The following is a 25,087-nucleotide window of genomic DNA, read 5'->3' as shown; positions in this document are numbered from 1 at the left end:
ATTGTGGACATGCATGCTGCCTCCCCAGATCTGGCTGGCTGATTACGGTATTCCGTCATGTGCTCTAAAGATGTGTTCACGCATGAGGTCTGGCAATTAAGTTCGCGAACTCATCCTAGCAAAAGTGCTGTATACTTCATTGCTGAATATCACTACGGTCACCTTTGAAGTCCTCCCCTTGGGAAGCTATGCACCAACGCCAGCGCCTAGTCCACCATTCAAAGCAATTTTGGAACTCCTTTTCTGGAATGGCCATGAGAGCTGTCATCATATTACCCTTGATGTCCTGAATGTCATCAAAATGTCTTTCTTTCAATATTTCCTTTATTTGGGGGTAAAGAAAGAAGTCATTGGGGGACAGATCAGGTGAGTAGGGAGGGTGTTCCAATACAGTTATTTGTTTACTGGCTAAAAACTCCCTCACAGACAGTGCTGTGTGAGCTGGTGCATTGTCGTGATGCAAGGACCGTGAATTGTTGGAGAAAAGTTCAGGTCATTTTCATCTAACTTTTTCACATAGGCTTTTCAGCACTTCCAAATAGTAAACTTGGTTAATTATTTGTCTGGATGGTACAAATTCATAATGAATAATCCCTCTGATAGCAAAAAAGGTTAGCAACATCATTGCAACAAAGTTTGCGAATTTAATTGTCAGACCTCTCTCAGTCTCACTAAATTGAAAGCTCTTGGTCTGGAGTATGGTTTGCAGAATAATGCCCGTCCGACGACCAAAAGATGTCCATATCCTAATCCCCACGTGAATATGTCTCATCACATGGCAAAGGGGAATTAAGGTTGCTAATCAACTGTTCTTAAAAGAGAGATATTGCAATGATACATCTGATAAAGGGTTAATATCCAAAATTTATAAAAAACTCATTCAACTCAACATCAAAAAAACAAACAACCCAATTAAAAAATGGGCAGAGGACATGAAGAGACATTTTTCTAAAGAGGACATACAGATGGCAAACAGACATATGAAAAAATGTTCAATCTCACTAATCATTAGAGAAATGCAAATAAAAACCACAATGAGATACCACCTCACCCCAGTCAGAATGGTTATCATCAATAAATCAGCAAACAACAAGTGCTGGCATGGATGTGGAGAAAAGGGAACCCTTGTGTACTGTTGGTGGGATTGCAGATTGGTGCAGCCACTATGGAAATCAGTACGGAGGTATCTCAAAAAACTGGAAATGGAACTACCTTACGACCCAGCAATTCCACTCTTAGGTATCTATCTGGAGAAATCCAAAACACTAATTAGAAAAAATGTATGCACTCCTATGTTTATTGCAGCACAATTCACAATAGCCAAGACATGGAAACAACCGAAATGCCCATCGGTAGATGACTGGATTAAGAAACTGTGGTACATTTATACAACGGAGTATTACTCGGCCATACAGAAGAATGAAATCTTACCATTTGCAATGATATGAATGGACCTAGAGAACATTATGCTAAGTGAAATAAGTCAGACGGAGAAAGACAAATACCATATGATCTCACTTATATGTGGAATCTAAAGAATAGAATAAAATGAACAAACAAATCAGAAACCGTCTCAGAGACATAGAAGAAAAACTGAGGGTTGCTAGATGGAAGCGGGGTGGGGATGAGGGAGAAAGTGAGGAGATTAGAAAGCACAATCGGTAACCAAAGATTGCCACTGGGATACAAAAGACAGTTTGGGGAATATAATCAATAACGTTGTAAAGATTGTATAGGGTATCTGATGGACACTTGTCTTATTAGGGAGACCATTTCATGGACAATGAAGATGCCTGACCACTGCAGTGTACCCCTGAAGCTGAAGCTGAACAATAATGAATGCCAACTACAATTTAATACATAGATAGTCACAGGATGTGGAGTACAGCATAAGGAAAAGAGTCAGTGGAACTGTAACAGCTGTATACGATATCAGAGGGGTAGGAGATGGGGGAGGGGGTTATCACTTTGTGAGGGGTATAAATGTCTAACTATTACATTGTTTTGTACACTTGAAACTAAGGAAGGAAGGAAGGAAGGAAGGAAGGAAGGAAGGAAGGAAGGAAGGAAGGAAGGAAGGAAGGAAGGAAGGAAGGAAGGAAGGAAGGAAGGAAGGAAGGAAGGAAGGAAGGAAGGAAGGAAGGAAGGAAGGAAGGAAGGAGAAAAGGCTAAAACAATTGAATAAAAAATAGGCAAAGTACATAAAGAGTTCACCAAGGAAAATATAGATTGGTTTACAATTCTATGGAGTTGCCCAATCTTGCTTAAAATAAAGATATAGAAAGATAAAACAGCAGAATATCAGAGTTCAAATTGGTTCAGAGTATGCAAAGTTAGTAAGGGTATAAAACATGCAGTGTTTCAAAGAGCAGTGGAGAAAAAGCATTGAAAATGGAATATATGTTATTAGAACCCCAGTGTTTTCCCTTGGCTCCACCTGCCTGAGCACAGGTCCCCAAAAATGCACAAGAAGGAGTTTGTATACAGAAAGAGAAAATAGTTTAATATTCAATTGGGGCAATACAAAGATGGAGAGATTTTGCTCCAAATAAACCGATACCTCATGGCATATAGGGTACAGATTCTACAGGGCAAAATCATAAAAGAAAACGACAACAAAAAACAGGGACATTACCTTGGTGGGCCCAATGTCATCACATGGGTCCTTAACAGAGGAACAGAGAGGCAGAAGAGAGTCAAAGGGAGCTGTAACTATGGAAGAAGGTCAGAGTGAGGCAAGGTGAGAAGGATTCGGCTCACCATGGCTAGCTTTGAAGATGGAGGAAGAAAGCAATGAGCCAAGTTCTGCGGGCAGGCTCTAGATGCTGGAAAAGGCAAGGAAACAGTTTCTCCCCTAGAGCTTCCAGAAAGGAACACAGCTCTGCTGATATACTGATATTTAGCCCAGTTAGACCGGTTCCAGACTTCTGACCTCCAGTTTTATCAGATAATAAATATGTATTTTTTTTAAATGTTAGTTCATGTCTTTTATTAACCCATATACAATTACTTGTCTTCTGGTTTGTTGAAGCAATAGGTCAGACAACATTTGCCACAATAATGTCTGTCAAAGTGGCTGGCCATAAAAACTCCAGCACCACATTCATCTGAAGGGCACTTCCGACGAAGACGACTGATTTTGCCATTCTCATCCACCTTATAGTATTTCAGGACAGCCAGCTTAACCTTCTTTCTCTTATGTTTATTCTACTTGGGAGTGGTATAAGACTTCTTCCTTTTCTTAGCACCACCACGAAGTCTCAACACAAGATGAAGAGTGGACTCCTTTTGAATGTTGTAGTCAGACAAAGTGCGTCCATCTTCCAGTTGCTTGCCAGCAAAGATCAGTCTTTGCTGATCAGGAGGAATTCCTTCCTTATCCTGGGTCTTGGCCTTTACATTTTCTATTGTATCCGAGGGTTCCACCTCGAGGGTGATGGTCTTCCCGGTGAGGGTTTTCACGAAAATCTGCATCTTGACGGCGATTCCACCGCAGATGGCGGATCGGAAAGAAATATGTATTTTTTAAGCCACTAAATTGGAGATGATTTGTTACAGCACAATTGGAAACTAACATAGGAGGGACCGTGTTTATATACACACGAAACTTAGCTCCATCTATTCAGGTGCTCAGTCATTGCTGACTTAGTAAAATCGCATAAAGAATTCCTCATGACCTAGCATCCCTCCCAGAAAACACAAAGCAAACTCTGTCAACATCCAGGGGCTCAGGGCCACGTGCTGTAAGTCAGTTTGCTCTCAGCACAGATTTTGCTTTTGCTAGGATAAATAACACCAGAGTAAACATCTTTCTTGTTTTTGAAGCAATTCGCTTATCCTGAGCAGAATTCCTGAGTCAGAGTTGATGGGCCATTTTTTATGGCTCTTGGCTCATTTAGCCAGCTTACTTTCCAGAGAGTTCGAGCTAATTTACAAGCCCAGTGAGCCCAGCAGGCCCTCTGGCACACAACCCCCTCCCCTCCCACACACACACAATAAACTTTTTCCTGCTCTGATATCAACTGAATAAGTTCTGGCCCCTGAGACTTGATGGGTCCTCCCACAATGAGCAGGGATCCTGACCATTTTGCTATGGTGGCTTCATAATGGCAAGAGCGACTTCTCCACAGTCATGAGGAACATTCCTCAGAGATAATGCTGGTCGAGGAGGAAGGAACCTGACACATCCCTGGTTTATTTTTAGTCAGCAATTACAATGAGAGATTTAAAAAAAAAAAAAAGCAGTTACAAGAAATGATCTGCCTGTGTTCAGGAAGCTGGTAATTTTCCAGTGTCCCAAATAGGTAGCCTGGGAATTATAGCAGGCTGACACCGAGGGAAAAGCTGGTTGATTTAAAGGTATGGTTCTTTATTCCCTTTTTGCACTATACTGGCCGTTGTTTTGTTTTTGTTTTTGTTTTTAACGAGTCTTTGTCTAAGACGAGTCTGCTACTAAGAGCATCGTGGAAGCAAGAATAAGATTATTCATTTTTGCACCTGCTTCCAGCCCACAGGACAGAGGCAGATCTGCAGGCTACATCTTCCTGGAGGAATGACTATCTTCCACTTTGGGGGAAGAAAAAAACCACGTGACAACTTTGCTTGCCTCTGCCTCCTCACTCACAAAAGTCTTACTGGGCTTGCATGTGGGGAATATTGTTCAAGCATGGAGAGGTGACGAGGTAGGGGTGGGGCCAACGGGGCCTCCCAAAGAGTTTGGAATCAGAGACTCCTGGGAAAGGGCCAATTCTGTCTCAGCCTCTCTAAGATAGGCAGGCAGTCTGGTGGCTCTTCCCCTCCTTTTTGCTCTTCTACCTCTGCCCTTTTCAACCCACCCAGCCCCTATTACGGATGTGTCCATGCGAAATAGGGCCATGAGATATGTCCTACTGTACCCACAGGCACAGTCGGGGACTCTAAAAGTCAGGTGCAAAAACCCCTTGTCTTTGGCTGCACAAGAATGGGAAAAGCCTTTGGAGACCATCATTGTAGTCCTGGCTCCTCCCCAGACTTCCCTCATGATTTGGGGCCTTCAGTCTCCCGGTCCTCAGGTTTCCTTTCTGTGGAATGGCCAAACAATCTTGCTTCTTAGGGAGAAAGCACACGGTGTGCCTCAGGAGAAAAGAGCAACATATATTTATAAATCCATCACTGAGGTGGCAGCTGAAACAGCTGACAGGGCAAAGCCCGACCCAGTCAGGGCCTGGACCTTCCATGGGGCCTGCTTCCCCGCTGCCTCCCACCCACACCCGGACACCACAGGGCCAACCTCCAGCTTCCCAAGGGGGCCCCAGGCGACGTGCCAGCTCATGAATTTCCTTGGGCACTTTGAGGTTCCCCTAGGAGGATTCTTGAGACCACAGCAGGAAATGAGGAACATATTTTTAAATCAGAAGGGGAAGCAATGTCTTTGTGTCAGAGAAGTGGTCTGGATCCAGGACTGAGAGACTGGCGCATCTCTCCTCACAGACAGCAGGTGCTCTTCTAGATGTGGTTATGGCAACAAAATAAATGATGGATAATTGCTTTTGTGACAACTTGCCAATTAAATTAGACTCAGCAGAATAACATAATGACAATTTGTTATGCTCCGGTGGGCACTAACATACCAATCATAATTAAATGCTATGACTGAAATAGAATACGGCTTGACGCAGGAATATATAACCCCAATTCCCTCTCCGTGAAACATTATAGGTTGAGGCTTGATTTTAATTTCAGGAAGATAATGGCATTAGGGCGTCTGTGAGTGGGTTTGTGGAGCGGCCTGTGGTGAGGGGAGATGGGCCCGAGTGGGAAGACTAGGCCTGTGAGGAAATGCCCTGGGGGCTGAACTCCAAGGTCGTGGGGAAGAGCTGAGGAGCCCCTGGTTGTGAAGACAGTGCTTCCTGGGCTGTGCCTGATCCTGTCAGCCCAGCTGGGGAGGAAGCCTTTGTCATGGCTTCTGCAGTAACAGGGCCCTTGCTGCAGCATCTCCGAGGGCTCCACACCACAATGTTCCAGGGGCATGATCTTGAATGAGAAGCCTGAGCTCACACTTCATGATCCAGGGGCGTTGAAAGCGTACTTCGGGCCAAGCATGTACTTGGTGCTCTTCAACCATACGGCATTTCCTCCTTACAACCCTTAACGAAAGTGAGGAACCAGCCTCAGAGATCAGGGACCAACTGAAAATCACAGTCAATTCCAACCCAGATTGTCTGCCTTCAAAGCCCCTTTCTCTATGTGCTCACCATGCTCTTCTCCCCGCACACTTGCTGGCGGCATGAGGCAGTTATGTCATTAAACACGAGGGAAGAAAACATGGGGAGAAGCATAGAAGCAGGCACAGTGAAGGTGAAATGTCTGCCCCGTCCACATCCACTCTCCTGGGCACAACTGATTGGGCCAGGAGGGAACAGCTGACCCCACGTAGGCCAATCAGATTCTCCCTCTGGGAACTTTGCAAGCGGGCTACTTCATTTCCATAAAATGGTCATAAACATACCCATCTGTCTCAGTCCACTTGAGCTGTTATAACAGAATACAATAGACTGGCTGGCTTATAAACAACAGGAATTTATTTCTCACAGTTCTGGAGGCTGGGAAATCCAAGATCAACAGGCCAGTACATTCAGTGTCTGGTGAGATCTGCCTCATAGATCTCTGTCTTCTTGAACTTCTGCCTCACATGGCAAAAGAGCAAGGGGGCCTTCTGGGGTCTCTTATAAGAGCATTCCACCCTCATGATCTAATCATCTCCCAATGGTCCCACATCCTAATACCATTCCATTGGGGATTTGGATTTCAGCAAATTAATTTTGGGGGGACACAAACCTACAGTCCATAACACTATCAATTTTACAAGAGCTTCTCTATATTATAATAGATGCAGCACATAAAGGCTACATCTCAACTAACAAAAATTTGACCTAACCTGGATATTCTGATAATAATAAGTATCAATTATATATTAAGGTTTTAATATCTTTATTGATGTATTAATCCCAAATCATTCCATAAAAGATTGGAGGTGGCTTTTTAAAAATCAAGTAACATGGTTTCTTTTAAAGTTTAGTAGGGGGTTCTGCAGAAATAGAAAGGATGATTGAGATTTCTCTCTTTGTCTCTTAAAAACTTTACTGAGCTTTTTTAAATGTAATAATGCAAACACAGATCATATAATACTGAAATGTTTAAAATAAAAATCCACCCTCATCAATCCCACTCCCCAACCGTGACTACTGACATTAACTTAGTGTATATCCTTTGAGCCTTTCTTCCCTGTCTGCACCACCCTTTGAATGTGAACATGGACCCAATGTATTTATGGATATGATGATAGGATATTTGGGATTTGCTTCAAATAATCCACAGGTTGGGGAGGCAAATGAACGGGATGGGGAAAAAAATCGCCAAGAGTTAAAAATTGTTGCAACCAGTTGATGGGACTACAGGGCTTTACCACACTATACTCTCTACTTTCAATGTAATTGAAATTTTCTACTATAATAGCTTAAAATTTTAAATACTGTTTTTCTTTTTTTAATGTTTAAAAAATGGAATCATGGTTTCTGTAACATTCTCCAATTTGCTTCTTTCTTTAACAGCTTGTTGGGGACATTGCTCCAAGTCTGTACAACATAGCTCTGTTCTTTCTGACAGGTTTCCATTAAAAGGATATTCCGAAAGTTTTCCAAACTCTCTTACACTAATAGATTATTTGCAGTGTTTTTCTATGACAAATAATGCTCAGTAAACACTTAAGCAGGCATCTGTTCTCTCCTGAAGGAGGGTTTCCGTATAAATTCCTACATAATTTCTGGGTCAAAGGGCAAATGTGCTTTAAATTGGGCTGATATTGCCTAACCCTTCTTCAAAAATGTTATAGCAAGGTTCAGTTTCAACTGCACATGCCATTTTATTTGTATCCTTCCAAACACTGAGTACAAGCTGGTTAACTTTTGCTGATTTTGACAGGGAAAACACATCTCATTTTGTTTTATGTTGTTATAGTTGTCTCTGAGGATGTGCATATTTTCCTGCTTTGTATGCCACATGTATTTCTTCTTCAGTGAATTGCCAGTTCGTCGTCCTTGCTCATTTGTCCATAGTATTTCTCTTTCTTACTGATTTTTAGCAGTTCTTTGTATAGTATAGATGTTATCCTTTGTCTAGTATATATGCTTAACACATTTTCTTCTATTCTTTAACTTTCACTCATGGTGTCTTTCACCATACAGTAGTTGTTGTCATTGTTTGTTTTATGTTGTCATAACTTTCCCGGCTGTCTTCTGGGGTTCATGCCATGTTCAAAAAGGCCCTATATTTTCTTCTAGTACTCACGTAGTTTTATTTTTGTATTTTTAATCCATTTGGAATTTATTTGGGATATGGTAACAGAAAGAGAATTAAATCTGAATTTTCCCCCAAATTCACAAACTATTCCCAACAGTTTATTTAATAATCCATCCTCTTACTCACTGATGTGAAATGTTACGTTTGCCATATACAGTAAATGTGCACTTGACGTAGTCAATAGTCTCTGCCACTTTAAGTGAAATGACATACAACGAAACCAATTTTACCAAGGGTTAATTGATATAAACAAGAGTTAAGTTTCTACATCATCTCATGATGAAACAACATTGTATGAAATGACATTATTCAAGGACCTGCTGTTCGGAATGCCTATACATACACAGGTTTTTTTCTAGACTCTCTGTTGTAGTCTCCTAATCTGATTTCCTACTTATCTACCTGTATCATGCTACTTTAATTACTGTGGCTTTATAATACATTTGATCGCTATTCAGCATATAACATTCTGATATTTCAAAATTTCATTGGCTATTCTCACATTTATCCTTCCAGGTGAACTTTATTACCAAATTGTTAACTTAAAAATAAAAACTGCAATGAGATCTGATTCAAATTGCCTGAACTATTAAGAACAAGTTGGAAAGGACGACCCAAGACTCTCTGAGTGAAAGGGAAAAACAAAAACTATTCATGGAAGCCCATACAGACCCAGGCTGCCACAGCCAGAACCCAACAGGTTCAGTATCACTCCTGGAATAATACTGACCCATGCCCATGTCCCCCTCCACTCAGCCTGCTCTGTATTCAACGCCTGCTTTTTATTCCTAGTGGGCTCCCATTCTGATTCCTACTTGTATGTGCGTTCTGTGTTTGTCTGGCCTTCCCAACCACCTTCTATTCTCCTAACATGGCATGGCTGGTCTCTCATTTAACCTTTCTGTAATCTGTTCCCTCATGCAAGAAAGTGGTCCCACCCCCTAAAGCTGGTCCCCCTGAAGATTATCAGTAGGATCAGGATTGGACAATGTCTTCAATGCCATAATAACAGAAGGAAGCTTAGGGATCTTCTAGCTCAAACTCCTTCCTTTGATTTCATTTCCATTACACAGAGATCATGAGGAAAGGTGTTTTGAATTTTTTTTTTAGCAATAGTAACAGGTAACACCTTTCCCCAGTGTCCACCCTTCCCTGTATCCTGCAGAAAAATGTAAAGGAAACATTCTAGTACTATGTTGTCCAAGATTCCACCAGTTCCAGAAAGAGATTATCTTTATGTTGACTGGGAAGGTTATCCCTGTCAACTTGAAATTTCTACCATCTCCTGACATTAGATTCCCATGTTTGACAGCACCAGGCCTAAGGTGAGGTACGTGCCAAATTTGTATTTGGCTGACCTGGAAAGTGAGCGACTCCTTAAATTGGGGCTCTAGGTACCTCGTTTTCGTCTCCCTAGGTCCAGCACTGGAGTTTGATCCTTTGTGGTCCTCTGCCCAGACTACCTTTGCACTCATTCCAGCTGCTGGGACTATCAGCTGATGATGGCTCAGAGCTACGTCCCTCACTGAGAATTACTCTGGCCATAAGAAACTGCCTTGCCCAAAATTACATCCCTGGGGGCAGCCTATTACCAAGGACTGGATGAGTCAGGGATGTAAAGGCCCAGCCTCCTTGTCTCAATTTGGAAGAGCTCTACAGAGCTATGCCAGCTACAGAGCTTGAAAGCCTGAGTCCCTCCCACCAATCAAGAAGCACATGCTTGGTAGGCCTGTCAGGTTCTGGAGAAAGCATTTTGGAACACTACTCTAACCCATTTACCTGCTAACATAGAAGGCTGTCAGCTTTGAGTGGGACCCACAGCAGGAAGGGACTCCAATCAGGCAGCCATACCTCCTATGCTATATGACCGGGCAGGCTTCACAGAACTAGATGTATCTATAGTGGGAAAAGATACAACATGGTGTGTCTGGCAAGCCCCAGGAAGAGAATAATATTGTCGATCCCTACAGTTCTGAAACAAGGCATGACATCTGCAAGAAAAACTAGACACCAGTTAAAAAGCAGCTCCAAATGCTGCAGGATCCTGGTCCAGATGAAGTTTCTGACCGAGTGACACCAAGTGACTAGGCAACCAGAGTTGCCCATCATGAGCTGATTTTTGTTGGATCTACCCAAAGGGCAGGCAGGTCCACCATAAGACAGAAGTGGTACATTCAGGATCAGCATGACTAAGCTGCAGAAACAGGTAGTCCAGACTCCTATGTCACATACTAGTGTTACCTTGGCCCCTCTCCTCAGCTCACACCTGTGGCTGCATGAGGGGTCCCTTGTAACCATCTAACAGAGGAGAAAAAATTTCAAGCCAAGGTCATAGATGGGTCACCTCAGTACATGTCAGTGTGAGCCACAGCTGTTGGTATTCAGTGAGGCGAGGAAAGAATATGTTTGGCACCCACCAGGGCATTTATTGGTGTTTTCATACTCAGTTTTAATGATAAATGGACAAGTACAGCATCCAAGGCTTGAAAAGAACATGGTGACTAAAAGGTCAGAATGAGAGTCTGAGTCATTCCACCAAACAAGCCACTTAGACCAGCAGAGATGCTAGCCAAGGGTAAGAAGGAAAAGGGACATATTGAGTATCAGAGTATTGAGATCAAACGAGTATAAGGGGCTGTAGTTTGTCCCACTAACCCTTCTCTTGTCCGTTTCCCTAGGAAACAATCTACAACCCTAGAGAAGCCATGAGATGGGGCAACCTTACTATGAGAAGCAAGTGAATCTAAGCAGCTCAGAGGATGGTCTGTCATGGATACTATCCCCTGAGCTCCTACTCTTTGGGGGCCACCCAATACCAGCTGCTGATAGTTCAGAACTTCATCCCTCACTGGAAATTGCTTTTACCCGAGGTATATCCTCTCCCAGGGACAGCCCTGGCCTTTGATTGGCTGATGAGGATGAAAAGGTCCAGACCCCTCACCTTGAGACAATTCTGAAGGGCCATCCCACTTGCAGAGCTCCCTGTACAATTAGCTGAGGTCTCCATGGCAACCACATTGGGAGACATCTTTTCCCTCTGCCTTGTCCTGCCTTCCTTGCCCCTTTACAGACATATCTCCCAAAAATGCTCCTAATTAAAGTTTTGCATGCAGCTGTCCATCTCAGAGTCTACTTCCAGGGACCCCAACCTAAGGTATCCCCCAAGCTCAGGACAAGATATTGAGAAACTCAAATGATGCTGGCTCGAGGAACCATCAACAGTCGCAGAGCGACCTACTGATCAATAGTTAAGCCTTAGATCGATCTTCAGGTTGGTTGTTTCCAAACTGTCCCCTCTCATCAGGGATCAAGGAAATTACCCAAAGAAAGAGAAACACAGCTTAAACCACACTCCATTTGTGACTTCTACTCATGTGCCCTTTTTCCTCACTTAAAATCATAGGATTTGGGAAATTTTTAAATAATAATTGTAAAACCTTTAGCAAGACAAGGACAAATCCTGGGACCTCTGCTAAGGAACACGAATAAGTTTATCCTTCAGAAGGGAAAGGAAGGGAGATTAGCATTTCTGATGTCTACAGGGTGTTCAGTGTTACACAAGAATATTTTTAGTCAATGACAGAGAAAAACGTAGAAAACAGGCTGATTGATTGACAGACAACGCAATTTTTAATCTGGACATCTTTAATAAATTCTGCAATGTAGCATTATCCATCTCTTCTCACCTGGATTTCTACCCTTCACAAGGAAATGGCCTTGATTTTAGAGGCCAGAATACGTAGCTTCTTTATCAAAAGACTCACTGTAAATAGCCAAGGCCCCACAGCCCTGAGTCAGTCCCCAGGAGCCGTGTCTCATCAACTTTTCATGGTAAGAGAGTTTCTCTGACTATACACACAGAGGGAACCAATCTCTTTACAAAAAGCCTTCCTAGAGTTAAATGCAAGCAAAATGCAAATGCCAACTTCACCTGGGTGCTGTAATGCTGTTCTAAGAAGCTAAGGTCACAAAGGCAAGTTTCATGCATTGGCCCAATACAAAGCTCTTTCTTTCCATCTAGGATCTCTTTCGACTCTGACAAACCCTTGAAGCAGGTGCAGTGCTATTCTTATTCCCATTTTGCAGATGAGTAAATGGAGGCTCTGAGAAGTTATGTAATTTGCCCAAGATTACAAAACGTTGTTAAGTGTCAGAGCTGGAACCACAACCCAGTCTATTTGAGGGAGAGCCTGTGTTTTTAACTATGATGTTATACTCCAGTATCCTAAGGATTTTTAGCAATGTCATCTATTCATCATAGTATCATAGCCACTTACATTTCAGATTTTAACACTTACATATCAAATTTAATATTATACAGAGGGTGCCAAAACAATGTATGCACATTTTAAAAAAGGAAAACTATATTAAAATTGTAATAATATATACCGATAATAAAAGATGAATACAAGTCACATTTGACTTCTGCAGTTACAAGAGGTGCTCAGAGTGGTTACCATCAGCGTCCAGACATTTCTCATTACGGTGAAGTACTGCTTGAGCAATAGTTGCCATTGTTTTGGCATCCCGAGTATTTTCTATGACAATTTAAAAATGTGAGGTTGTATGCCCTGCCCCCTTTTTGCAGGATGGTGGTGTGTGTGGTATATTGCTTGCAATCTTGAAATATTTTCAAGATTTTTCAATTTGTCTAATGGTATTTCTTACTTCCACATTGATAATCAAATTCAAATTATAATTTTTTGAAGTCACAAACAAAAGCCCAAAGGAAGTTCTATGTTGGATATGCTTTGTTGAAAATCAACATATTGAGGGCAGGACAATGTCTTTTCTAGTTTGCCTAATACCAAGCCAAGTGAGATTTCCATAAGGAATTCTGCTGCCCAGAATGTCTTTCTTATTTGAGGGACAGGAGGGTGGCGCAGGAGGGGAGAACGGTGGCTAAATCACTGCTTATTCGTCCTATAACAGCTTATTTTCTTTATTGTTTTCTGTTCTCAAAAGATAGTTTCAAGCTTATCTTTCATTTCTTTAAACATAAGAAACAAAAGTCATTTATTGTCTATAGTCTGATGGTTTCAACATCTAAAGTCTTTATAAATCTGCTTGTATTGCCTGTTTTTTTGCTGGTTCTCCTCACGGAGCTGGGTTTCTCTGTGTGCCTGATTATCATTGACCATAACCCAGTATTTAAAAAATTCTTTATAGGAAAACTATGAGGCCTAATGCAAAAGTATTAGCATTAGTAAAAGCCTATAACCCAGAGATCTTCTCCCCTAATGTGTTGGAGCCATGTCAGTCGGGGCCAACCTTAAACCAAATCCCAGGCCTGGGATTTCCTGGACTGCGACAATCTGGGTAATTGGAACCCGGGTTGTAATTCTGCATGAAGACCGCTCCACTTCCAGGTGACCCTCACCTGAGAATGGGGTCACCCTCATGTGGGGATCCCAGCTTACTGTGGAGAGGGCCTCCTCTCCTTGGGCTGGCTCCTGGCTTCCATTCTGTCATCTCTGCCCAGTGGGCTACCGGTCATGCAGGATCAGTAGCCCCCAGGGCAAAAGTGGCCCCAGAGTTCATTCACCTCTCTGCTTCCTATTCTTGCATCTCTGTTGACCTAGTCATTCTTCTGCTGTCTTGTCAGCAATTTAATACTATTTAAGATTTCAAAAAATATTTTATGCAGCTTGAATCATTATCTCCCGGGTAGTTGGTTAGCTCAGTTGGTTAGAGTGCAGTGCTCTTAACAAGGTTGCCGGTTCGATCCCCACATGGGCCACTGTGAGCTGCGCCCTCCACAACTAGATTGAAACAACTACGTGACTAGGAGCTGATGGGTCCTGGAAAAACGCACTTAAATAAATACAAGTTTTAAAAAAAATAGTTGTCTCCAGTGAGAGAATTAGCTCAAAGAGTTTAGCTTGCCATTGCTAGGAAATCTCATCCTATAAGCTTCTCAAGAAATAATCAACTCAGACCAAATTTGGGATTCTACTAATACCTGCAGTGTGATTTTTGTGTCTTAAAACAACACAATCAATTTTTCCACAAACACATCTTCAACTGTGCTCAGTGAGGTCTGCAGTTCACAGAAGCACTGGTTTAAGGTCCTCAAAGGAATGGGGGCGCTGGGGGTGGGAAGGGAAGAGTCACCCCAACATCAGGCTCACTGGCTCTGCCATTGAGCAGCTGTGCAACCTTGGGCAATAATGCCAGCTCTTGGCTGGTTTTCTCATCTGGAAAATGAGAATAATAATAATAATAATGCCGGTGTCACAATGCTGTCGTATGGATTCAATGATGATGATGATTATCCCTAACATGCTGACGTCCTCACACACACCCACCAGACGGCCCCCCCTCCCCACACGTGAACACAGATCTAGTCGAGTTAATGGCCTTAGTTTAATGATCATTTCAATAAATCACTCAATTCTGATGGTTCAGTTGCTAAGGACATCATTCTGAAGGCCTTAAAGACAGGCCTCCTGGATTTGATCTCCCTTAACTTGTCCTGTGACTACACATTGAAAGGATGACAATAATTCAGATGTGGACGAGGCCTGGAGATACCCCTGCAGCCACATAGCAAGCGGAGCTGTTGCGATAAAGCGGAGGCTGTTTGAAAATCATCAAAAATTCTCTCAGGAAGCCCAATTATATTTTTACATCCAGAATCAAAATGCTGGTGCCACAGCCTGCAGCCTATCATTCACGAACCTTTTATCCTGTAATTAAGCCAGATCTGCTGCTGGGCTAATTCTTCCCTGAATGACACCACCCTTTGAGCCAGCCCGTATGTCAGCAGAAGACTTCACTCTGATGATCTATTACACCAATATATCACCGCAGTGAGCTGCCTCCTTAATGATTTATCCATAACACATCATCAGAGTGAGGCACACTCATAATATATTGCTCAATAAGTCCATGGGGGCCAAGGGGAAAGCCACAAGCAGTGGCTGAGTCCATGCCTTACATGGCTGGTGTCAGCGCGTGAGGCCCATGCTGGGCTCTCCCTTCCTACACAAATGTTTATATAGGTGGGAGGGCTCTCCTGCCCATAGGCTTTTAAAACATAAAGAACCACGACCTTAAGAAAGGCCTATAAATCCAAAGCAGAAAAGACCCTCCTTGTGTAGTGGGGGCTACCCCTCGAAGCCTGTCAAATAAGTAGAAAGCATTTCTTACTAAGTTCTTACTTAGCAGAAGGTCAGGGCCACTGCACTGCATGACTCAAAGGGGTGCCATCACATTGTGCAAATGGTGCCCCCTAGAGTTGTGCAACGTGCCATCTGAGTCACCTCTCCGAGTAGCAGGACTGTAGGAGGCCCTGGTTAAGAACATAGACTCTGGCATCAGACCACCTCGTTGGGATCAAGGTTCTGGGAATAATGGTCCTATTCCATGGAGTTGCTGTGAGATTGAACAAGATACTGTATGTAGAACCCCTATCACATAGGAAGCACTCAGCAAGTGTTAGCCACGACTAATAGCAACCTGCACAAATCCTGAGAGCCAGGAAACCTGTAGGACCAGGGCTGGCATAGCAAGCAGCACCTGGGTATTTTGCTCTTCATTCCGTGGGCCCTAATTTTGGGGTATTTAAATCCTGCTTCATTCATAAGAAAAAGGAAAGTGAATGGACCAAAGAATGCTTAGAGAAATACGTACTAGGATAAAAACAAGTAGCTGGGGACATTTGCGCAAAGGGAAAGAAAGATCAAACAAAGTTTAAGCAAAAGTAGTACACAAAAACACCCCCAAGAATGGGCCAGGGTGAGAGCAATGGGCACACTTCTGCACCCAGGCGAGAGTATAAATCAGCACAACCATTCTAAAAAGCAACTTGGCATCACTCAGAAAGCTAAGGATGGGCACATTCTACAGCCCCACAATCCCACTCCTAGGTGTATGCCCTTGCATGGAGGAACACTTTCTTATATGCATGCACAAAGAAATAGGTATAATAATGTTCTCTGCACACAACATCTTAGAGACAGCAAAAAACTGAAAACTTAAATGCCCACCAAAATGTTCATTAATATATAACAATGATAGCCAGCTCTTAAATAGCAGACACAATGAATGTACCAGGCACATTTTAAATGCTTTACGTCTATGAAATCATGTAATCTTTACATCAACTCTATGAGGTGCATGCTGTCATCAGCCCCTTTTTAGAAATAAGGAAACTGAAGCACAGAGAGGTTAAGTAATCTACCCAATGTCACAGAACTACTAAGTGTCAGAGCTAGGGTTTGAGCCCTGGCACTCTGGCCCCAGGGCGATGCTGTTAAACACTACCTAATTATTTGTTTCGTCTTATAGCAGAATACGGTACAGCAGTGAAAAATGAATTAACTAGAGCTGCATGTGTCAAATACAGATAAGCTCTAAGTAAAATTCTTGAGTAAAAAGAACAAATTACAGAGGGATACAAATAGTATGAAATCACTTATACAATGTTTTAAAACATGCAAAACAATATACTGTACGTTTGTTATAGATGCAAACATTTGGAGGAAAATTACTGTTTTTTAAATGGGAAGGATAAACACCAAGTCCAGGCAGATATTTACTATAGGGGTGGGGAAGAGGGAAAATGCGATCAGGACTGGGTACACAGAGGGCTCCATTTGTATTAAGTTTTACATCTGACATTGGGTGGTGGGTACGTGGAAGTTTGTTATATATTCTCTGTAATGTCTGTATTCTCTGTAATGAACTATTTCATAATAATCAAAGCGAATGCCATCATAATCTCCTATATCAGAGCTGCACGTGACTGTAAATTTAACTCTGAATTTCCTCACAGCCAAAGCTAAGAGGGAAGCTAAGATACCAGATTTGCCAAGACCGTGAAAGTAAACCATCCCAGTTGCTCAGAAGTAGCACAGGTTTTCTTTGAATTAAGATGTGAAAGAGGGGCAGCCAGATGGCTCAGTTAGTTAGAGCGTGAGCTCTTAACAACAAAGTTGCCGGTTCAATTCCCTCATGGGATGGTGGGCTGCACCCCCTGCAACTAAAGATTGAAAACGGTGACTGGACGTGGAGCGGAGGACTTGGAGCTGATGGGCCCTGGAAAAACACACTGTTCCCCAAAAAAAAATGATATGAAAGAAACCTTTCCCATGGTCTTCATAGTGGGAAAGGTGGCTAATAACATTCCTACAGGAAAAATAAAATAAAAAGGGAACATCATACAACCACTTCCGAGCATCTCCCAATGCCTGCCAGTGGCTTACTGTCACAGCAGGACTCAGAAGAAGCTTCTCTATGAGGGACGCTTCTCTATGGCCAGTGTCTGAGACTTTCAGAGGACTGTGGGAAGCAAGGGGAAAGCAGGCAGATCCTGGGGCTGGTGCCTGGAGAGGCGGGAGGTAACCTGAACTCTGGGCAGGAGGCCCTCAAACTCCTGCTCCTGGTCTGGGGCCCAGAGCTGTGGACACACCTTCAAAACACTCTCCAGGCTTAGAAGATGGAGCAGTTCTGGCCCTGGGCGCAGGAGGCACCCAGCCTGTCTCGTGCTGCTTATGATCACTCTGCCTGGACCCTGTGTCCCTCCGGCTGTCGATTTAAACGTTTGGTTGTTATCCTTATCTTACCAAGTAGGGAGTCAAGAGGTAGTTGATGGAACAAGAAATGGAGGCGTAAGTATTTTATGTAATTGTGATGTGTAATAAGAAATGTATATTGGTCTCTGCCCCCACCTCCTGGCACAGGGCTCCTGAAACCCTTGAAGGTGCTGGGAGAGCAGCACACCTGGACAGGGTATAGGAGCTCCGCGCCCATTCCCACATACCTCGCCTTACACATCTCTTCCATCTGGGTGTTCATGTATAGCTTTTGTAATATCCTTTAATAAACTGATAAACGTAAGTGGTTCCCTAAGTTCTGTGAGCTGCTCTAGCAAAGTAATGGAAACCAAGGAGGGGTTGTTGGAACCTCTGACCTATACAGCCAGTCAGTCAGAAGCCTGCGACTGCATCTAAAGTGTGTGTGGGGGGGTGGGGGGCTGTCTTGTGGGACTGAGCCCTTAACCTATGGGATCTGACATTATCTCCAGGTAGATAGGGTCAGAAATGAATTAAATTGTAGGATCCCCAGCTGGTGTCACAGAGAATTGCTTGCTGTGGGGAAAACGCACCCCCCCACACACACACACATTTGATGACTGGAAGGAAAGTGTTTTATGTTACTAAAGGAGACTGACAGGGAAGAAACACACAGTAGGGAAGGACTGGATTTTTCCTACATAGAAGGTAGAAAATCGAGTTTTTCCCTTGTAGTAATGCTCTAAAGGCAGAGGAACCATGTTAGTTTCCTAGGGTTGCCATAACAAATTACCACAAATTGAGTGGCTTAAAACAACAGTAATTTATTCGTTCACAGTTCTGGAGGCCAGAAGTCTGAAATCAGGATTATCAGATCGACTATTGTGGGATCACAGTGCTTATGCTCCAAAGCAACCCTGATTGTACTTAATAATGCCACATTTACACAACTTTTATTATAGTATAATTGTTCTATTTTATTAGTAGTAGGTGTTGTTAATATCGTACTGTGCCTAATTTATAAGTTAAACTTTGTCATGGGTATGTATATACAGGAGAAAACACAGCACATATAGGGTTTGATACTCCCCGTGGTTTCCGGCATCCACTGGGGGTCTCGGAATGTACCCCCCATACAAGGGGGAGCTTCTGCAGCTGTTCAGGCCAAGCTCTGCCTCTGTCTTCACTCAGCTGTCCTCCCTCTTTGTGTGTGTCAAATCTCTCTCCCTACAAGGACTCTAGTCACTGGATTGAGGGCCCATCTTAACTCAGGATGACCTCATCTTAATTTCATGACATCTGCAAAGACCCGATTGCCAAATAAGGTCACGTTCACAGGCGCCGGCCATTAGAACTTCAACATATCTTTTTGGGGGACACAATTCAACCCCAAACAGAACCTAGTTAAGTGTTGTTACACACAAAGGCGTTCAAGTGGAAATATACCACCATGGAAGGAAGGAAGAATCTAAGTTAGCCAAACCCTCGCGTCCCATAGCAGAAAGCCAAAAGACAATGACTGCTGTTGGTAAAGCAAGCAGTGGTGGTATAAACTGATTATTTGTGGGAAGGTAACCACCAGAAGCACTAAGAACAGAAATGATTAACAGTGGCTGGCCCCAGGGACAGGCCTGGGGTAGGAGGAGGTGGAGAGCCTGTTCAGGAGACTATGGGGAAATTTGAATATGGACTGGTTATTAGGTGATTGTAAAGAATTACTGTTAATTACCATTTTGTGAGGCTTAGTAACGGTATTGTGTTGATGTACAAAAAGGTTTTATTTTTCAGAGAAGCAGGCTGAAGCCTTGGGTGAGAAGTCATGTCTGGACTTGCTTTATAATCCTTTAGAAAAAATATAGATGAGCAAATATGGCAAAATATTAATAATGGTTAAGTCTACATAATGAACATCTAGAGGATAATTCTATTCTACCTTTAGGAGTGTTTCCATAATTAAAGTTTAAAACATGAGAAGATTTTAAATAAGTATGCAATAAGTCTTGGAATGTGCTTGTTCTCCCCATCTTTGCAGCTCTTCTTGGACTTGTAGACCCAAAGAATAGGACTTCAGAGGTCTTATAGGTCAAACCCCTTATTTTACAAATGGCTAGAAAGACGTAACAGCATTCCAAGTCACATGACCGATTAGTGGGTGAGCCGGAGCCAGGCTGGGGTCTCCAGGAACCTTGCCAGTGCTCCATCTCCTGTCCCATGCCATTGTCCGCCTCAGTGTGGGGCTAAAAGAGTTATTTTTAAATGTCAGTAAGCAATGATGGAACACTCAGTTCTTTTTTGTTTAATGCAGACATTGCCTATGGGTCACTGAGTTCTCATATATAAGCAAATCTTGATTATATCCTGAAAGTTTTATTCTGTTCAACGTGACAGTGAAGTACATTGAAGTCCTTTAGATCTTAAAATAACCCCTTTGGGGCTTAGCAATGCATGTGTTAGCTGAGCAGAAAGCATCTGTCATCTAGCTTTCATTAATATTAATTACAAGTGGCCGACAACTCAGGGGAACTAAGTCCTGCAGATGAGATGTTCCTAAATTTGACCTTCTTGACTTTACAGGTATTCAAAGTGGTTCTTTTAAGAAGCCAGTCTAGGCACTTCAATAATCAAAAGGAAAGGAATAAATCTTGAGAACATGCTGTCTTGGAGGTGAGTTGCCCAGAAAACCAGGAGAGACACGGCTGCAGGACCCGAGATACACGCATTCTGGTATTCTGATGTCCTTATCTGCCTGCAGCTCAGGTTACGAGACCCCTCCCACCCATCTGGTCTGTCTCACAAGGCCCTTCTCTTCTCTCACATCCCAAAGCGGGAAAGTTAGGGATGTGGTAGGGTTGCCAAAGATGGGTTTTGTCTTCTTAGGATTTGAATTGGAATTTTTCTGGGATTAAGATGACTGCCTCTTGTTCTAACCTCAAGAGCCCCGTGAGTGTGGCTAGACAGGGAAACCAGGAGACAGGACTCAGGTACACTCACTGAGGTGAGCCAGACTTCGACAGGGCACAGAGTCCTCCCTCTCCTCAGTCTGAAAAGGGGGACCCTGCCTGTAGTGAGTCCAGCAGCAGTGGTAACACAAGCCAGTGTCCCTTGAGTTATATCCACAGGGGGCCAGAACTCTTGAGGAACCAAAGTGACATATATGCAAGGGCAGGGGAATGGGTCCCAAGGGGAAGCCAGGCCTGAGGAAAAGGATAAGCTCCAGGAGGGCGAGAGGCCATGACCCGCTGCTGAGATGGAGCAGGGCCATTTCACCTCACCTGGCGGGGAGTCAAGGGAAGCTGGTAATCAAGTTCAGGATCGTCCTCTCTTCGTGTTTTATATTCAAGAGATAATCCTGAGCATGCTTAGGGTTTAAACTGGGCACCCCAGGAGCGGGACTGAAAAACCACCCGGCATTTCCTGCAGAATTCGGTGGCAGGCAGAGACTAGACCAGTCATCTCGGCCTGCTACTACGCCTCTCCTGATTCCACAGCCCCTGGCCCTGGCTCTTCCTCTAGGGGAAGCCGAGCACCGGCAGCTCCACAGCCATTTTCTTCATCCCTACATCTTTATTTTGAGTAACTGTAGAAAGCTTGAGAGGTTACAAAGTTCTGCCACCAACAGCCAGCATCTCACTTGGCTTCTGCACCCCAAAACATACTTGCTGCAGATTATTTATCCCCATGTTTTAGACGGGAAAAGTCATTCCTTTGTTTATTCATTCACTCAACAAATACACTTTCAAAGATCTATTAGGCTTCAGACTCTGTGCTGGGACTCAGTGTGGCTCAGAAGGGTTAAGGGACTTGTCCAAAGCCATGGTCACACAGGCAATGGCCACGCCAGGATCTGAACCCGGTTCTTTCAACTGAGACCTAGAGAGGAAAGCGGCCAGATCTCTTCCTCCGTAATGTGCCTGGCTGGCAGCCTCTGCTCTTCTGCAATCTGGCCCAGCATTCCAGAAGCAGAGGGGTCCCACCACCTACCTGCAGACCAACCAGGGTCAAATGGAGTGTGAACGTATCTTTCTGGCCCTCCAGACCTCTCTCCCATCCCACTTGCCATTTCAGCCCTGGCATCCCCACTGCCTTTTACTAGGAAGACCAGAGTTCCAGAAACTCCTGCCTCAAATGCACGGCAACTCAGAGCCCCAGGAACAAGGTCTCTGACGTTGGACCCGTTTTCTTTGTTGGATCTCTAGGTATTGACCCTCTGGCTTCCCTCCACAATCTGGAGCACAGAGGGGAAAAAAGGAGAAAAGTTGACCACAAAAAGGGCAGGGGGAGCATCAATAAGGAAGGAAAGGGACAGAAGCAATGTCATTAAGATACTGGTTTCTACCCACACACACACACACACAATCTGCCTCAGAAATAACTATTAATAAATAAAAGCAAGTTTTTCAGTGAAAGCTACCAGTACTGGTAAGTTCCACTAATGAACAAGTTCCCAAGACGTTCTTTGGTTTCCTACTTTGGCTTTTTTTTTTTTTTTAATAATTGATTGATTGACTGATTTGGTGCTAGAAGGTTTGAAGAACAGAAAGGAGAAACTACTAGGGGAAAGGGTTGAAAAAAGATAAGTGGTTAAACAAGCGGCTGGTGAAAAGGTACACAATGCCATGTTTACGTTTCTTCTCCATTTTAACCTAATGCACATTCGTCTCCGCCCCCATGAGAATCAACAGCTGCTGAGCGCCTTCCAAGCACTGAGGGCAGAGATGCCAAGAACTTGGTTCATGCTCTCATTGAAGCCATATAACTATGAGGCGGTGGATGTTAGTATTCTAGTTTTACAGATAAGGAAATTAGGCTCAAGTTATTCACTAACTCACCTGATGTCACGAGACAAAGCAACTGATCAGAGTTTCATACCCAGGTCTGTCTCTCCAAGACCTGGGTTTTTTCCACTACTCCCCACTGCCTCCCTGCCCGCACTGTTCTCTCCCTCTGTCTCCACAGCAGATTCACAGATGTGTCACTGACCGGAGAAGGTAAGAAAACACTGCTCTGGGCAGAGTCTCCAGGGGCTCAGCACAGTTAGCTCCTTTCTCTCCTGCTATTATGGTGTAAACAGTGCTGGTTCTACCACCACCTCCCGTTCTAACCCCTGCCTTTGTCATTTGTCCTGCGGCCTAACTGCTCCCATCTTTACCCTATCCCAGGCACCCCAGGACCTCAGCTTCCAAAATCTCAGCCAGAACATTATTTTACAAGGGCACTCGCCAACCTTGAAAGGCAAGGTACCCAGAAGCAAAGAAATAAAATTATTGTGGTTGAACAGCATGAGAGTGCAGCGCCATCTAGTGGTGCTGGGGCCAACGGTCCCAGGCGGTGACATTTTCAAACAATCAATAGCTCATCATTAACCATAATCACAACGTGATGTTTACTTTTGGAGAAACGTTCAGTAGCGAGGGAGGCACACACACTTTTCTGCATGTTTCAGAGGCCTGCGATCCTAAATGCCACAATGACTATTAAACAGTGTCCTGCCCATGAGCAAACAGGAGGGCGAAGGGATTGATTGTATATCTTTTTCATCTAAGCTGCTCACCAAAAACAAAGCATCTGTTGAAGCCACTGACCTTTCACTAACTGCTGGAAGGAAAATGCTTGATAAATAATAAAGAGACCACTACTGGATGTTGCTTAGAACCATCTTTTAATTAAAAGAACTGAGCCACTAGAAGGTCAGGTGACTGACATTTAAGTTCCAGTCCAAGAAAAGCATCCATCGGGGGCAAAACTAGACTCAAAATGTAATTTCATTGCCAGCTAGAATTCAACAAAAATCCTCTCTCTGTAATCTGCACAGATGGAGGGAGGCCAGTGGCAGCAACATTTTACAGGGGACATAACACTTAACTTCCTGCCTCCTTTGCCTTCCCCTAGCAACCTTCTCATTTTCGTGCTGCAGCAATAACCACTTGTCTGGCTCAGCATCTCCACAGAAACTGTTCCAGTACTGGAATCATCCAATCAGAGACCTGCCCACCACACTGAGCGCTACCCTAGGAGTGACATGAAAGCCATTTCCTGTCTTTTCCACAGGAGAGCAGGTGCCCTTCCTCCACCAGCCAAGGTGACCTCAACCAAGTTGCTCACTGAACCTGCTCAGGCATCCATGTCACTGAGTACAAAGACCCAAAACACACGACTAACCCAGCCAGCCAGTCCTCCACCTTTTGGCTGTTCTAGAATAGCGCTCAGGAACATAGAGGCCAGAAACAAAAGAATGACATCACCCTCCCCACACATACCCCTCACCTTCCCTTGTTCCTAGCTCCTCAGTCCTCTGGCTGAAGCCAGCTTGCTTACACTGTCAGAGCCATGTCATATACCTTAGCTCCTATGTAGTCAGAAAAACGGCCAGCTCAGGTGTGAGTCAGGCTTGGTCATAGCTGAGAGCCAAGAAAGATGGATGAGGCCACACAATTCTGGGGTGCCTTGTCTGGATTCCCAAGACAAGAGGCAGGTACCAGTGCCAGCCTCAGAGAAAATCTTATCATCCCACTGGAATGACTGTTTAAAAAAAAGAATCCATTGAACATTTTTAACTGGCGAGCCATCATTTATTTAGAGAATCATTTTAACAAAATTAAGGATCGTTTGGAGGCACAGATTTTCTGCAATACCACTTTCATTATCCAAGAACCCAACACTAAATATTATACAAAATTACAAGAAGTGGGCTTGCCTTTTAAGGGCACATGATTAAGGATCAGGTCTACCCAACAAAAGCAAAGGAAGAACGCTATGAAATCTGGTGAATCCAACCACTTACTGGCCTCGCGATTTAGGTGTTGGAAGATGTAAGACCTGCTTTCCTTTGCTGACTTTCTTGTTCCTCCTGTCCTTTAACTGAGAGCATTCACCTGGCTCAGCCCGCAACGTCTGGGTCTCTCTACACTCCCCTGGGAGAGCTCGGTCATCCTCCTGGTTCCAACGCTTACCCTGTGCTAGAGATTTCCTCCCCTTCTCCCAGACACCTAAACTGTATCTCTGTCTGCCACCTGGACAATGCACCATCACCTCTGACTCAGTATGTTAAAAACCGAAGCTCTCGTCCCCACCTTGCTGTCTGTTAGAGAAGCTCCTATTGTTCTGGTCACTTGGGTCTGTCATCTTGGAACCTCTGCCTCCAACTAGAACGGCTGCTGAGACACCAAAGTCTCTCCAACGTGTCTCCTCTTCCCTCTCTCCTTCCCACTCCCCTAAGATCTTTGTATCACATC

The 25,087-nt window shown here is 43.7% G+C and overlaps 1 pseudogene across 1 annotated transcript; it reads right to left on the bottom strand.

The window, feature by feature from the left end:
• Positions 1-3,006: 3,006 nt before the first annotated feature.
• LOC308488716 (ubiquitin-ribosomal protein eS31 fusion protein-like) lies at positions 3,007-3,483 on the bottom strand (annotated as a pseudogene). Its single transcript has one exon. The product of its transcript is annotated as a ubiquitin-ribosomal protein eS31 fusion protein-like (transcript).
• Between the last annotated feature and the right edge of the window lie 21,604 nt (positions 3,484-25,087).

Source organism: Rhinolophus hipposideros (assembly GCF_964194185.1).
Source record: "Rhinolophus hipposideros genome assembly, chromosome: 20".
NCBI lineage: Eukaryota > Metazoa > Chordata > Mammalia > Chiroptera > Rhinolophidae > Rhinolophus > Rhinolophus hipposideros.
The sequence above is the reverse complement of the archived record's forward strand: the minus strand, read 5'-3'. Positions and strand labels throughout refer to the sequence as shown.